The sequence below is a fragment of the Hippocampus zosterae genome, chromosome 11 (assembly GCF_025434085.1).
Source record: "Hippocampus zosterae strain Florida chromosome 11, ASM2543408v3, whole genome shotgun sequence".
Classification (NCBI taxonomy): Eukaryota; Metazoa; Chordata; class Actinopteri; order Syngnathiformes; family Syngnathidae; genus Hippocampus; species Hippocampus zosterae.
In genome coordinates, this window is record NC_067461.1 from 1,765,254 (window position 1) to 1,776,375 (window position 11,122).

The window sequence follows — 11,122 nt, forward strand, 5'->3', positions numbered from 1 at the left end:
TGCCTTTCGTGCGGATTGTCGACCGCCGGCTCGGATGTGTGTCCAATCAGCCTAATCGCCTTGTTCAATACGCTGGCGGCAGCAAAAGCGATCGGATGTTTTACACGCCGCTTCGCTGAGAAACGTCGTCAATCTTGCACGGCTCACCTTACGGATGCGCCTACCCCCCCCCCCCCCCCCCCCCCCCCCGCTTACTTTCAAAGACTCGGAGAGGCTCGTTACGTTTGGAGTCGCAAGGACTGAAAATATACCAAAGTACAAATCATAAATCAATAGCAGATGCGGCGCTGCGCCGCTGTGGGTGTGTTCACAGCCCACTTCAGTCATTGCCAATCCAAACGGCCGCTGTCATTCCCCTCCAATGCGGTGCAACGAGTCTTGACGAAATGGAAGCGCGTGTGCGACGTCAAGCGGCCCCTTGGGTAACAACACCCGCCCCCCCCCCTCCCCCCACCGCACTCTTATCTCAAAGCACCACTGTATAGTGTATCTAAGTTGAAGAAAATGACAAATGTGTTGTAAAATATGAATGAAAAAATATTAGACACAAGAAAAAAAATCAAATGTAAAGAAATCTTTCAAGCGGCCCCCTCGGAGATGCTGCACAACACACACACACACACACACACACACACACACACACACACACACACGCACGAGTTGTGCTGAGTACACAAAAACAAGAAAGTTGAGCTCTTTGCAAAATAAAACATGGGGCTGATTTTTATATATCCTATTTTTCGTGTGACTTGTGCCCCAAAGGAGAGTACAATTTCTCACTTCAATGCCCCACACACACTTACACACACACACACACACACACACACACACACACACAGATGCACTCACACACACTCACCCCCGTGCACTCAAACACACAGTAAGCTTGATGTGGTGTGTGGTTCTAAATCGAAACTCGAAACGCCTCCACTCGGCCACTTTATTAAGTACAGGTAAACGTCAGAAATGGACATTGATGATTGACATTGGACACACATGCGATTGATCAGGATGATCAGTGGCTCCACCTTCAGCAAGGTAAACGCTGCCTTCTGCCATCTGTTGTCTAGTCTGAAGTTTCATCCCTCACGTCCTTCTCGGCAGTCTTGGGTTTGTGTTTGCGTTGATTGCGGCTATTCGTTTTGATTTAGCTGGCGCGCTGGCGGCTCCTTTGATTCAGTGAGCATTTGTTGTTGGTGTACGACATCTCGATCATAAAGGGGAAACTTTAGTGGCGTGATGAAGAGCAGCCGTTGGAGCTTTATCGACATCATTAAAGGGGGCAGCTGGGCCCTCGGTGTGGCGCGACTCTACTAGCTTGTTTGTCACTTTGCGTCGCCTCAAACATTTGGTGGAGAAATCAAAACTTTTGGCCTCCGGAGAGCCTCAACTCAACTCGAGTGTATTTCGAGAGCGCTTGACAACAACCCCCCCAGCTGTATACAAAGTGGAATTCATACAACAACAAACAATAAAACGGTAAAAAAGCAATAATAAAGATAGTAGAAAGCACAGTCAAACCCAAATTAAAAATTAAAAAAAATATTTAAGTTTTTAAAAAATATTTTAAAAATTTAAAATCTTTTTTTAACTTTAATTAAAGTTTAAATAAGTTTTAAACAAATATTTTAAATGTTTTAATTTTTTTAACTTTAATTAACTAAAGTTTAAATAAGTTTAAAAAATATTTAAAAAATTTAAAATATTTATTCTTACTTTAATTAAAATTGAAATAAATTTTTTAAATTTATTTTTACATTTTTTAATTATTTTTAAATTTTAATTAAAGTAAAAATAAATATTTTAAATTTTTGAAATATTTTTTTAAACTTATTTAAACTTTAATTAATTAAAGTTAACAAAATTAAAAATTTTTAAATATTTGTTTAAAACTTATTTAAACTTTAATTAATTAAAGTTAAAAAAATATTTTAAATTTTTAAAATATTTTTTTAAAACTTATTTAAACTTTAATTACAGTTAAAAAAAAATAAAAACACATTTTAAAGCCTCTACTTAGTTCTCGCCACCTCTAATAATGTCTGGTCTCATGCAGACCTGAGGAGGAGGACCCTCAGAATGGTCAGGTGGGGCTGGGCCATTTTAAGAATTTGAAAACAAATCATAGAATCTTAAAAAGAACGTATCGCAGCCACTGAAGGGCTGCAGAGGCGAGTGGCGGCATTGTGGCCCAACTGGAGACACTTGATGGAGGATTGGCCGATTCCAAAGTCAATTGCACGACCGGAATGTGAGGAAAATGAAAATGAAAAAACCACATCCGCCTCAATCTGAACCAGACCAAAAAAAAAAACCTGCATCATTTTGGGCAAATCATTTACAAGCTACGACTGACGTTGAGACCGCAGTTTGGCAACGAGTACATGGCGTGATGATGAAACGTCTGTTGAGAGGCAAGTGGAAGAAATGCTGCAAGGTTTCCTTCCCGTCCAGTGACGGTCGGGGCGTGACCGGTGACGAGCTTCCTTCATCATCCGGCAAGCAAAGGTGAAGAGCCCCAATTCTGAGCTGTCTGCCCCCCCCTCCATCACTCTCCTCCCTTTCCTTCGCCGCTAACGTTAACCCGGCGCCCCCGCGCCCAGTGTTAATTGGCATTTGAGCCGAGGTAAATGTTGCCGTGATGGAGGAGAGGAGGGAAATCGTAAAGCCGGCAGCCTTTGTCGACGAATGGAGGGAGACGGCGAAAGGGCCGAGAGGACAAGGCGAGAACCGAAACGCAAAGCAAAGGGATGGGATGGGAAAAATTAAAAAAAGGGCAAAATTGAAGACAAATCGAGCTCAAATTGAAGGAAAATAAAGCGTTGAGGGAAATGACATGGTAAGAATGCAAAAGGAAAGACGGGAGAGGACACAGCAGGCAAAGCGTAAGGTCAAAGGTCAAAGGGGAGAAAATAAAAACGGGGTCACAGCTGAAGGAAAGGACATGAGGAAAAAAAAAACATGATAAGCAATGCCGCAAAAAAAAAAAAAACGGAAAAGCAAGTGGGAAGGGTACAAACGAGACAATATGAAACCAAGACAAAAGAGAAGCAAAAGATGATAAAAGAGGAAAACAAAGCAAAGCGCGGCACAAATAAAACAATCGATAATCCAGGCGGGAAAAAGATGGCGGCAAGCGGAGACCGAAACTGGGAAACAGCCGACGTGGACGAAGGCGTGCCAGGGAGGAGGAGCGCAAGTGCAATCGAGCGTTGGGGGCGCATCCATCGGGGGGGTCCTGGACCATTGTCTTGCCATTGGCCTTGTCTTGCCTTTAGCCACGCCCACTCGACGGATCCACGACACAAAATCGATCTCAAATAAGTCGGCCTCGCTCCAGTTTTTCAACGCCGTTCGGTTCATTAGGAGACTTTGTTGCGTGTAAAGCGGCACCCCGGACGGGTAAATCACGAAAGGTGGCGAGGCGGGAAGCGGCCCGCCGCGCGTTAAAAGGCTCCCGGATGCGTTCGAGTGAGCACATTTTGTCCATCCAATTCAATCCGAAAAGGCTGCGGCGGAGCACAAACACAATCGGAGCCTCCGGAGATGTCATTTAGCGCCGCTTATATACTCGCACTCGCGTGTTCTCACCTTCTCCCTGACCCTCGGCGTTGCGGAAGAAATTGACTTTTCCTTTTTCTCCCCCCCCCCTCCCCGGCGCATTCATATTCATAAAGTGGATGTGACATTAAGAAGGAGGGAAGAAAAAAAACAACAATTTTTTTTGATGAAATGAAATATGACGCTTTCTTTGGAGCCTGCAGTGGCATTTCAACCACAAAAGTGAAGAAATGTTGGCAAAGAATAAAAGTGAGTTTGAAGACGAGTGTGAAAGACGGGCGGGGCGGAGGGGGGGGGGTTACTTGTGTAAAAAAAAAAAAAAAAAATTTTTAATGTACTCTCTTATGAGAAACAGTCAAGAGGCGACTAGCAGCGTTTTGGAGCAACTGGAGACGCTTCATGGAGGATCGTCTGATGGTTTAATCCTCGGCAAATCTTTCCTTCGTATCTTCCGACGCTCTTTTTTGAAAGCCCGCCATTTTCTCTCGGTTTTTAATTCACCCCCCCCCCCTCCAAAACGCTTGACACCAGAAGCAACCGCTTTGTCCCCGAGTGAGCTAGCGAAACGTATTTACGCTGACTTCTGAGAGGATGTTGACATTCGCTGGGGGGATTTTACGCATATTTACCAGTGGCGCACCACCTCAAGAAGAAAGAAAGAGATTTCGCTTCATCTTCAGGAGCGAGCGGCTCGGCGCTCTCCCATGACCACCCCCCCCCCCAAGGGGGGCCGCCCATCTTCTGATCGGTTAGCTTCTGACCGAATATGAAGAGAAGGACGGCGGCGGCGCGCTACGCGGAAGCGCTAGTGATGTCGAGTCCACACGCAAAGAGGGCGTCGGGAATTTGGATCTTGCATCCCGAATGAAAGAAGCTTACAAGAGAATTTGGAACTTCAAAATTGCTTCTCCTGTGATCTTGGCTTATTTGCAACTGAGGTTGCGGGTTCCAGTCCGGGCCGGGTGAGGCGGCTCCCGTTGCCCTAAATTCTTTTCCACCGTTAGCATGGATGGAGGCTGCGACTTCCACCGCAACGATCCTCAAAGACGACGCCCGAGGGCGACGCCGGGAAAGGCGTCGCGTGATATCTTCTGGAAGAACTTGGATGTTATCTTTCCACATCGTTTGTTCTTTGCTATTTTTACAAGCGCCTCGCTTATCTGACTCAATCTGCGTTCCGCTTCACCGGATGGACGTGAGAGATTAGCATGTACGGCCCGCAGCGTCGTTGGGATGACAATGAGCCGCCAGAATCTCCGCGCGGCCCCGCGAGGTCCTTTTCGACGCTAACGGCAGACGGGGGGTGTGGGGGGGCGGGCGTCTACATGGAAGGCCACAGGAAAAGACCGTTTGACACCTCAAGAGTGTGTCGGCGTGTGTGTGCGCGTCATCCAGATGTGCAGCGCGGCGAGCTGTCAAGCTAGGCGAGCGGCAAAACGAATGTTAGCAAACGCAGGGGACGGCAAACACGCCGAAGCCGATCGCGACGAGACGGATGAAGTCGAGAAGGAAGGCGGGGGTTCCCTTTTCCCCCCTTCAACAATCAACGTCTGCCATGTTGCCTTTGCGCGTCTTCGCCTCGAGACGTCGCCTTGACAACACAAAGTCGGGAAAGTTTGCCGCCGCGCAGCTACGTGTTAGCGGTTGGCCTACTTAGCGAGCGCACCCGACGAGCTCATCGGGCAGCCCCAATCTGGTAGCGAGGGAGACTTGAACCTGAGTCGGCATGCGCGGCTGTGCTAGTGGTTAAGCACGTTGCGCATTGGCGATTGGGAGATTCTGGGTTCGAGTCTCGGCTCGCGTGTCCGTCGTTAGCTTCGGTAAAGGCTTGAAATTAGCAATGCTTGGGATGCTTTGTTGTGCCCTGACTTTGAGTGATGAACTGTCAAGTGTCGTCTAGTCTTGTTTTTCAAAAAAATATTTTTATGACAAAAAGATGCAGATTTGTCATGTTTTTAATTATTATTATTATTAATAAGTAAATAAAGCCAGGAATTTTTTTTGTTGACTTAACAAGATTTTCTCCTTCCATCTCCTTTTCAAGGCAGCTTTTTTTTTGGTTTTGTTTTGGTTTCGTTGTCCCACTGTCCCACCCCAACAACATTATTTGAACGCGTCGCATCGTCCGTTTGTCCGGCTGTCCATCACACACACACACACACTCGCATGACGCCATATGCTTTCTTCGGCATATTTTTCGGCATCATAAGCGGCGAGGAAAGTCAAGCGACCAACACTTCCCACGCACCTTCTGCCATCAGCACAACAACAAAAACGGACAACTGGAAAAACACATTTCAAGGAGATCGTTTATGGAAAATGGACATTACGACTGTCTCGCATGGCCCCCCCCAAAAAAAAAAAAATTCGCCTCTGTGTGATGATGATCTGTTTCGCAAAATGAGTGCGCGAGCAAACTCTGCATTTCCACCCCAGTGTGATGTCACAGCAGGGCTAATTCATGATTGCTTTGGTGACATTTTTTTTGGGGGGGGGGGCAATTAAAATATAAAAAAAATGCACATGGCTGGCTGTGAATAGCCAAGCGCAAATATGAAAATCGGACTTTTTGTGGCGAATTGATGTGATTGTTGTCAATGTTGTGAAAGTTGGAGGTACAGCTGCTCACACACACACACACACACACACACACACACACACACACAGCTCGATGGCATTCGGAGAAGGGGCCATGGAACACTTGGGGTTGGCCTACTTCCTTCCTGGGCGAACGTATGCTAATCCCCGCCTGTGCGATGTGCGTAAGCTTATTTTTAAACCCGCCTTATACAAGCAAGTGTCCACTGTGAATTCAACACAAACGCGGCTGGGGGGGTGGGGGTGGGGGGGTCTACTCACTTAACGAGCTTTTCGGCCTTTTGAATTTTCCATCCGGTTACAGTAGTCAAATCCAAGGTGAGCAAATTGATCGGAGTGATTTTAGCTTCTACGTTTTGGCTTGTCAGATCAAGGAGGACACCAACGATGACAAAATTGGATAATCGCAGCAGCGCTGACCTCCCGCTAATCGTGAAACTGATGCAAAAAAAGCCAAAAACAAAAACCACCCAAATTGTTTAAAATTGCTTTGTGTTGTGGGTGTCAAAGTGCCACACGTGTCGATGATTTCAGGACACGCCGGGGCCGATGAGGGCAGAACTGGGCGGGCGTGGCGTTCAGGAGACCGCGGAAAATCAACAACACAAGACGATGAAATCAAGTCGCACAGAAAAGGGAAGGGACCAAATGAAGTTTCACGATTTTCAGTTCGGTGAGCTTCCTGTGCTTCTTTTTCCATGATTTGATGTCCGTGTGGCCCCCAAGTGTTTATTTTTTTTCCCCCCCAGCTGACCAACACGCTGCTTTTTATTCTACATGACGTCACTAGAGACGACACAAGCAGGCAGCAATGTGCATGAAGATGCCACAGCAGCGCCCCCCGCAGGTAGGAACCACCACTGCTACCTGTTAGTTTGTCTCCTCCAAAAAGAAAGAGATTGCCATCTTAAACACACACACACTCACACACACACACACACACACTCACACAGGCGGGTATATCGAGCTTTTAATTTCCTCCCGGGATATGAGCATGGCGTGTTAATAATGCATGCTGGGACGCTGAGTCCAGATCGAAGCAGGCAGGCGTTGCTGGCTGATTGGCGGTTTGATCTGATGTGCACTAATAGAGGCCTTGATGGTGGTGGGGGGATGAGGCGTTGTTCATCTGTGGGGGATGGGGGTCGGCCGGGGGGGGGGGGGGTGTTGTCTTGTCTGGTGTGAAGATGAAGTATCATCCAGTATATTCCAGAGCTGTCTTCTAAACGAGCTCGCACCTCCAGGCGCCGAGGGTCGCGTTTTTAATCAAAAGCTACGCCGCCGCCGCCTCCGCCAAATCTAATTAGATGATGTGGGCGTGGCCAAGGTGAGTGAGAATGGGGGTGCGGATTCTACGGAAGAGGGAGGAATACATTCGAAAGCATGTTGGTGTTCTGACAGTCATTACCCGAAGCGTTACAAGACCACCACGTCGATGCTAATCGCTAGCATCTCTTTGCTGAATAGTGCAAGATAGAAAAAGATGAATATACTGTACTGAGGGCTCAGCTCATCTCTTGGTTCTTCGGTACAGCAGTAATATTCGTTGTTCATCACGCAGCATAAAAACATACGGCCATGAGGATTGTCATATTAACTTCAAGTATTCAAGTATCAGCTGCTTAAAGGGTAACAACGCTGCTACATGGATGCTAATTGTTAGCATGTTGTTTTGAATAGGCCATGTGTAACACCTTTTTTTTTTTTTTTTTACGTCTGTGAGGGTAAACATCAACCGCCATGTTCACGCGGCGGGACGACGCCAAAGCGGCAAACAGATGAAGGAGGGACTTGGGGAGGGAGAATAACGACAAGAACAATAACAACGAGCAAAGTAACACCGGCCATGAAAAGGTAAAGAAAAAGCAATAAGGCTTCCGTGTCATCTTAATGAAGTTGCGACGCGGCGACTTTTTCTTTCATTTTTTTTTTTTCTTCGCTCCGTTTTATGCGCCCCGTGGTGCCGCATTATCGCTCCCCCTTTCTTTATGAATATTATCATTTATTCATTAGCGCTTGGATTCGCGCGTCTCAACACCTTTAGCCACCAACAAGGGGACACAATCACACTTGCGTGTAAGGGGCTTGCCCGACACTCCGATGGCGAAAGGCACCGTCGCCGTCGCACCAGATCCTGACGCCATCTAATTATCAGATCGCGGGATATTGTGTGGCAATTACAGCAATCTCCCGCTTCGCTGGGTTCAGCGTGGAAGCTACAGATGAGTAAAAATGGAGATTTCTTGAAGGAAGCGTGCTAAAGTGGCTGAGGGTGCGTGTGATGTTGAAGCAAAAGTAGATGTAACGAAGAAAAAAAAAATCTACCTGGAGCCAGATTATTATATTTTATGCAACCACTTAAAATTTGAGTATATACAACACACGATTTTTTTTTTGCTGAGTTTGTCTTAATTTTCAAACCGTGCCAGACTGTGAGTGGGTCAAAGCGTTATGATTCGGTTTGGGACCAACAGGTGGCACTGTAGGGCTCCCACCCTGCAGCTGCGCACCTGTTGGTCATTATGTAATTATTTTAGTTGTATAAAAGGACTCCCGCCCAAACGCTCGGTGTTACTAGTGTTGTCTGTCTGGATGCAGTTCGTCCTTTTGATGGTCCAGCAAGCCAACTGTGCCAACTGTGCTTTAAGATAAGATATCCTTTATTCGTCCCACACTGGGGAAATTTACATTATATTATTTATTATTACTTTGGCAGCATACGCACGCGGGCATGCTATCTGATCACCACACACTCTCAACATGAACGCAGTCAGAGGTGGCGGTCGGCCATGCGACCCACTGGCTGGCTGGCGGTCGGACACCAACTGTGTCGTGGTCATTAACGGAGACAAACGTGAGCTCACGCCAGACCCGACGTGTCAGCAAAAAGTGCTCAGGGACTCGCTCAGACCCTTAAAAATTGGAATGACCTCATTTTTTTATCCACTTAGTTAGTATTGTCACTTCATTGTATCCTATTTTCTCAAAATGATTTTATTTTTTGATGATGGCATCAGCAAAGTGACCCAACACTGCAAGACCATCACACGGGCAACACAGATTGTGATCCATGTATGTTGTTTTTGTTTTTTTTGTAGCCGATGACATACCCGTCATTTTTTAAAGCCTCATTTCCCTGGAAGAGGTCTCCTGTGCTTTGCAAAATGATTGACGAGGAGCATAACACTGACGTTCCCACTGATGAAGATCAATTGAAGTTTTTTTTTGTGGGGGCGGGGGGGTTGTTTCTCTTCGGCTTTTTCACAGCGAAACAAAAATGCGGAATGACGCAAAGTACGAAGCAACTGTGCTCATTCTTCTTTCCTGCTTTGTTTTTGCAATTGAATTCGCAGGTGGGAACGGAGTGGTGAAAAGCAATCAACGTTTTTAATTTCATTTTAAAAAAAAAAAGAAAACGCTTGACTATTAAAAAAAAAAAACATGACCTTTCACTTTGTCAATTTCGAAAAGCTCTCCTCGCGTGGAAAACAAAAGCTGCTCTGGGAATTGCAAACATCCACTCCTTGACTCCAACTTTAAAAAGAAGAAAAGTCGTGCTCACATTTTGTGCCATTTGAAGATGAAATGGCAGATTGAGTCGGTTGTTAAATTCCCCACAACTACGGTATTTGTAGACAACACATTAAAAAGTCCATTTGCCATAACTCGGCTGCTTTAAGGAGAAGCAGAGCATAATGATGAGAAATTTAGAGAAGGACAAAGTGATGACTCAGCCAAGGTACGAGAGGTGGCGACTAAGCAATGGAAAAAAAAAAAAGGAAAAGGTCAACGCTGCGTACTTCACTCTGGCAACTAATTGACGTTGACTGGAGGATGAGGAGGGAGGACGAAGGGAGGGGTCACAAGCTGAGAGGGGGAGGGGGGTGGGGGGGAATGGTGGCGAAAAACCAGATGAGAAGCAAAAAAAGATAACAGGAAAGACGACTCATTCATCTTGGTCTTCCAGAAGCCTAATGACCAATTTTCTGTGGGGGAGTGTCTTTACGCGCGCGCACACACACGAGTGCGAGCATGCGCGTGCGTAAAAGCGACAAACTGCCATTAGGGAAAGACAACACTGCCCTCTGGTGGTTATAAAGGCAAACAATCAAAACATCAATGCAAAAAAAATATAATAATAAAGGAGTTTATAAAATATTTTACTGTCTTGTCTCTTCTCGTATGAACATTTTTTTAAAAATGCAAAATATTAAGTTCTCAATGTTCAATGACAAAAAAACAAAAAATTCAAATTGCTGCCATGTATTGACCGGTGCTGTAGCTGTCGACACTGATGGTCACTGTTTATTTAAATGAAATGTGTGCCAAGTGGCGCGTGGCAACTTACTAGCTCGTCCAAAATACATAAATTATTGATCAAATAACTACATTAAATAACATTAATAAATGTCATGATTTGGTTTGGGACCAACAGGTGGCACTGTAGGGCTCCTCCTGCAGCTGCTCACCTGTTGGTCGTTATGTAATTATTAGTTGTATAAAAGGACTCCCGCCCAGACGCTCGGTGTGGGGGTCATTGTTTGCTCTTGGCTACTGTCATGTTTGTTTGTTCCCGTCAGGTTCGTTTCGGTCATGTTTCTGTTTTTGAGCTTCTGCCATGGTTTTGTTTGTTACTTTGGATTCATTTTGTTTCTTGGGACTTTGTTTTGGATTTAGTTTTCTGTTTTTTATACAGTTCATTAAGTACAACCTGCTCCTCCCTCCTGACTGCTCTTTGGGGCCCACCATCACCTTGCACAGGTGACAATAAAAGGCTGTTTCGCCAAATAAACGCGCCGCAATCAATCCACTCGCCATCTGGCCCCGCCCAAAACAAAATCTGATTTTTAAACTTGACGTTTGACGGGGAAGGCAAATCCCAACGTTTGTTTTTTGTTCTATGCTCCCTCACGAGTCCAAACGCTTCACGAAGGCACAATTTGTGACAGCTCTTGAATCTCCC

The 11,122-nt window shown here is 45.8% G+C and overlaps 1 long non-coding RNA gene across 1 annotated transcript in view; it reads left to right on the top strand.

Annotated features, from left to right (window-relative positions):
- LOC127610540 (uncharacterized) overlaps positions 1–9,986 on the top strand; it is a 28,816-nt gene extending 18,830 nt beyond the window's left edge. Inside the window, exons 3-5 of the long non-coding RNA XR_007964886.1 lie at positions 6,694–6,832; positions 6,909–8,013; positions 9,258–9,986. This is a non-coding gene — a long non-coding RNA (uncharacterized LOC127610540). The remainder of the gene's footprint in view (positions 1–6,693; positions 6,833–6,908; positions 8,014–9,257) is intronic.
- Positions 9,987–11,122: the final 1,136 nt, after the last annotated feature.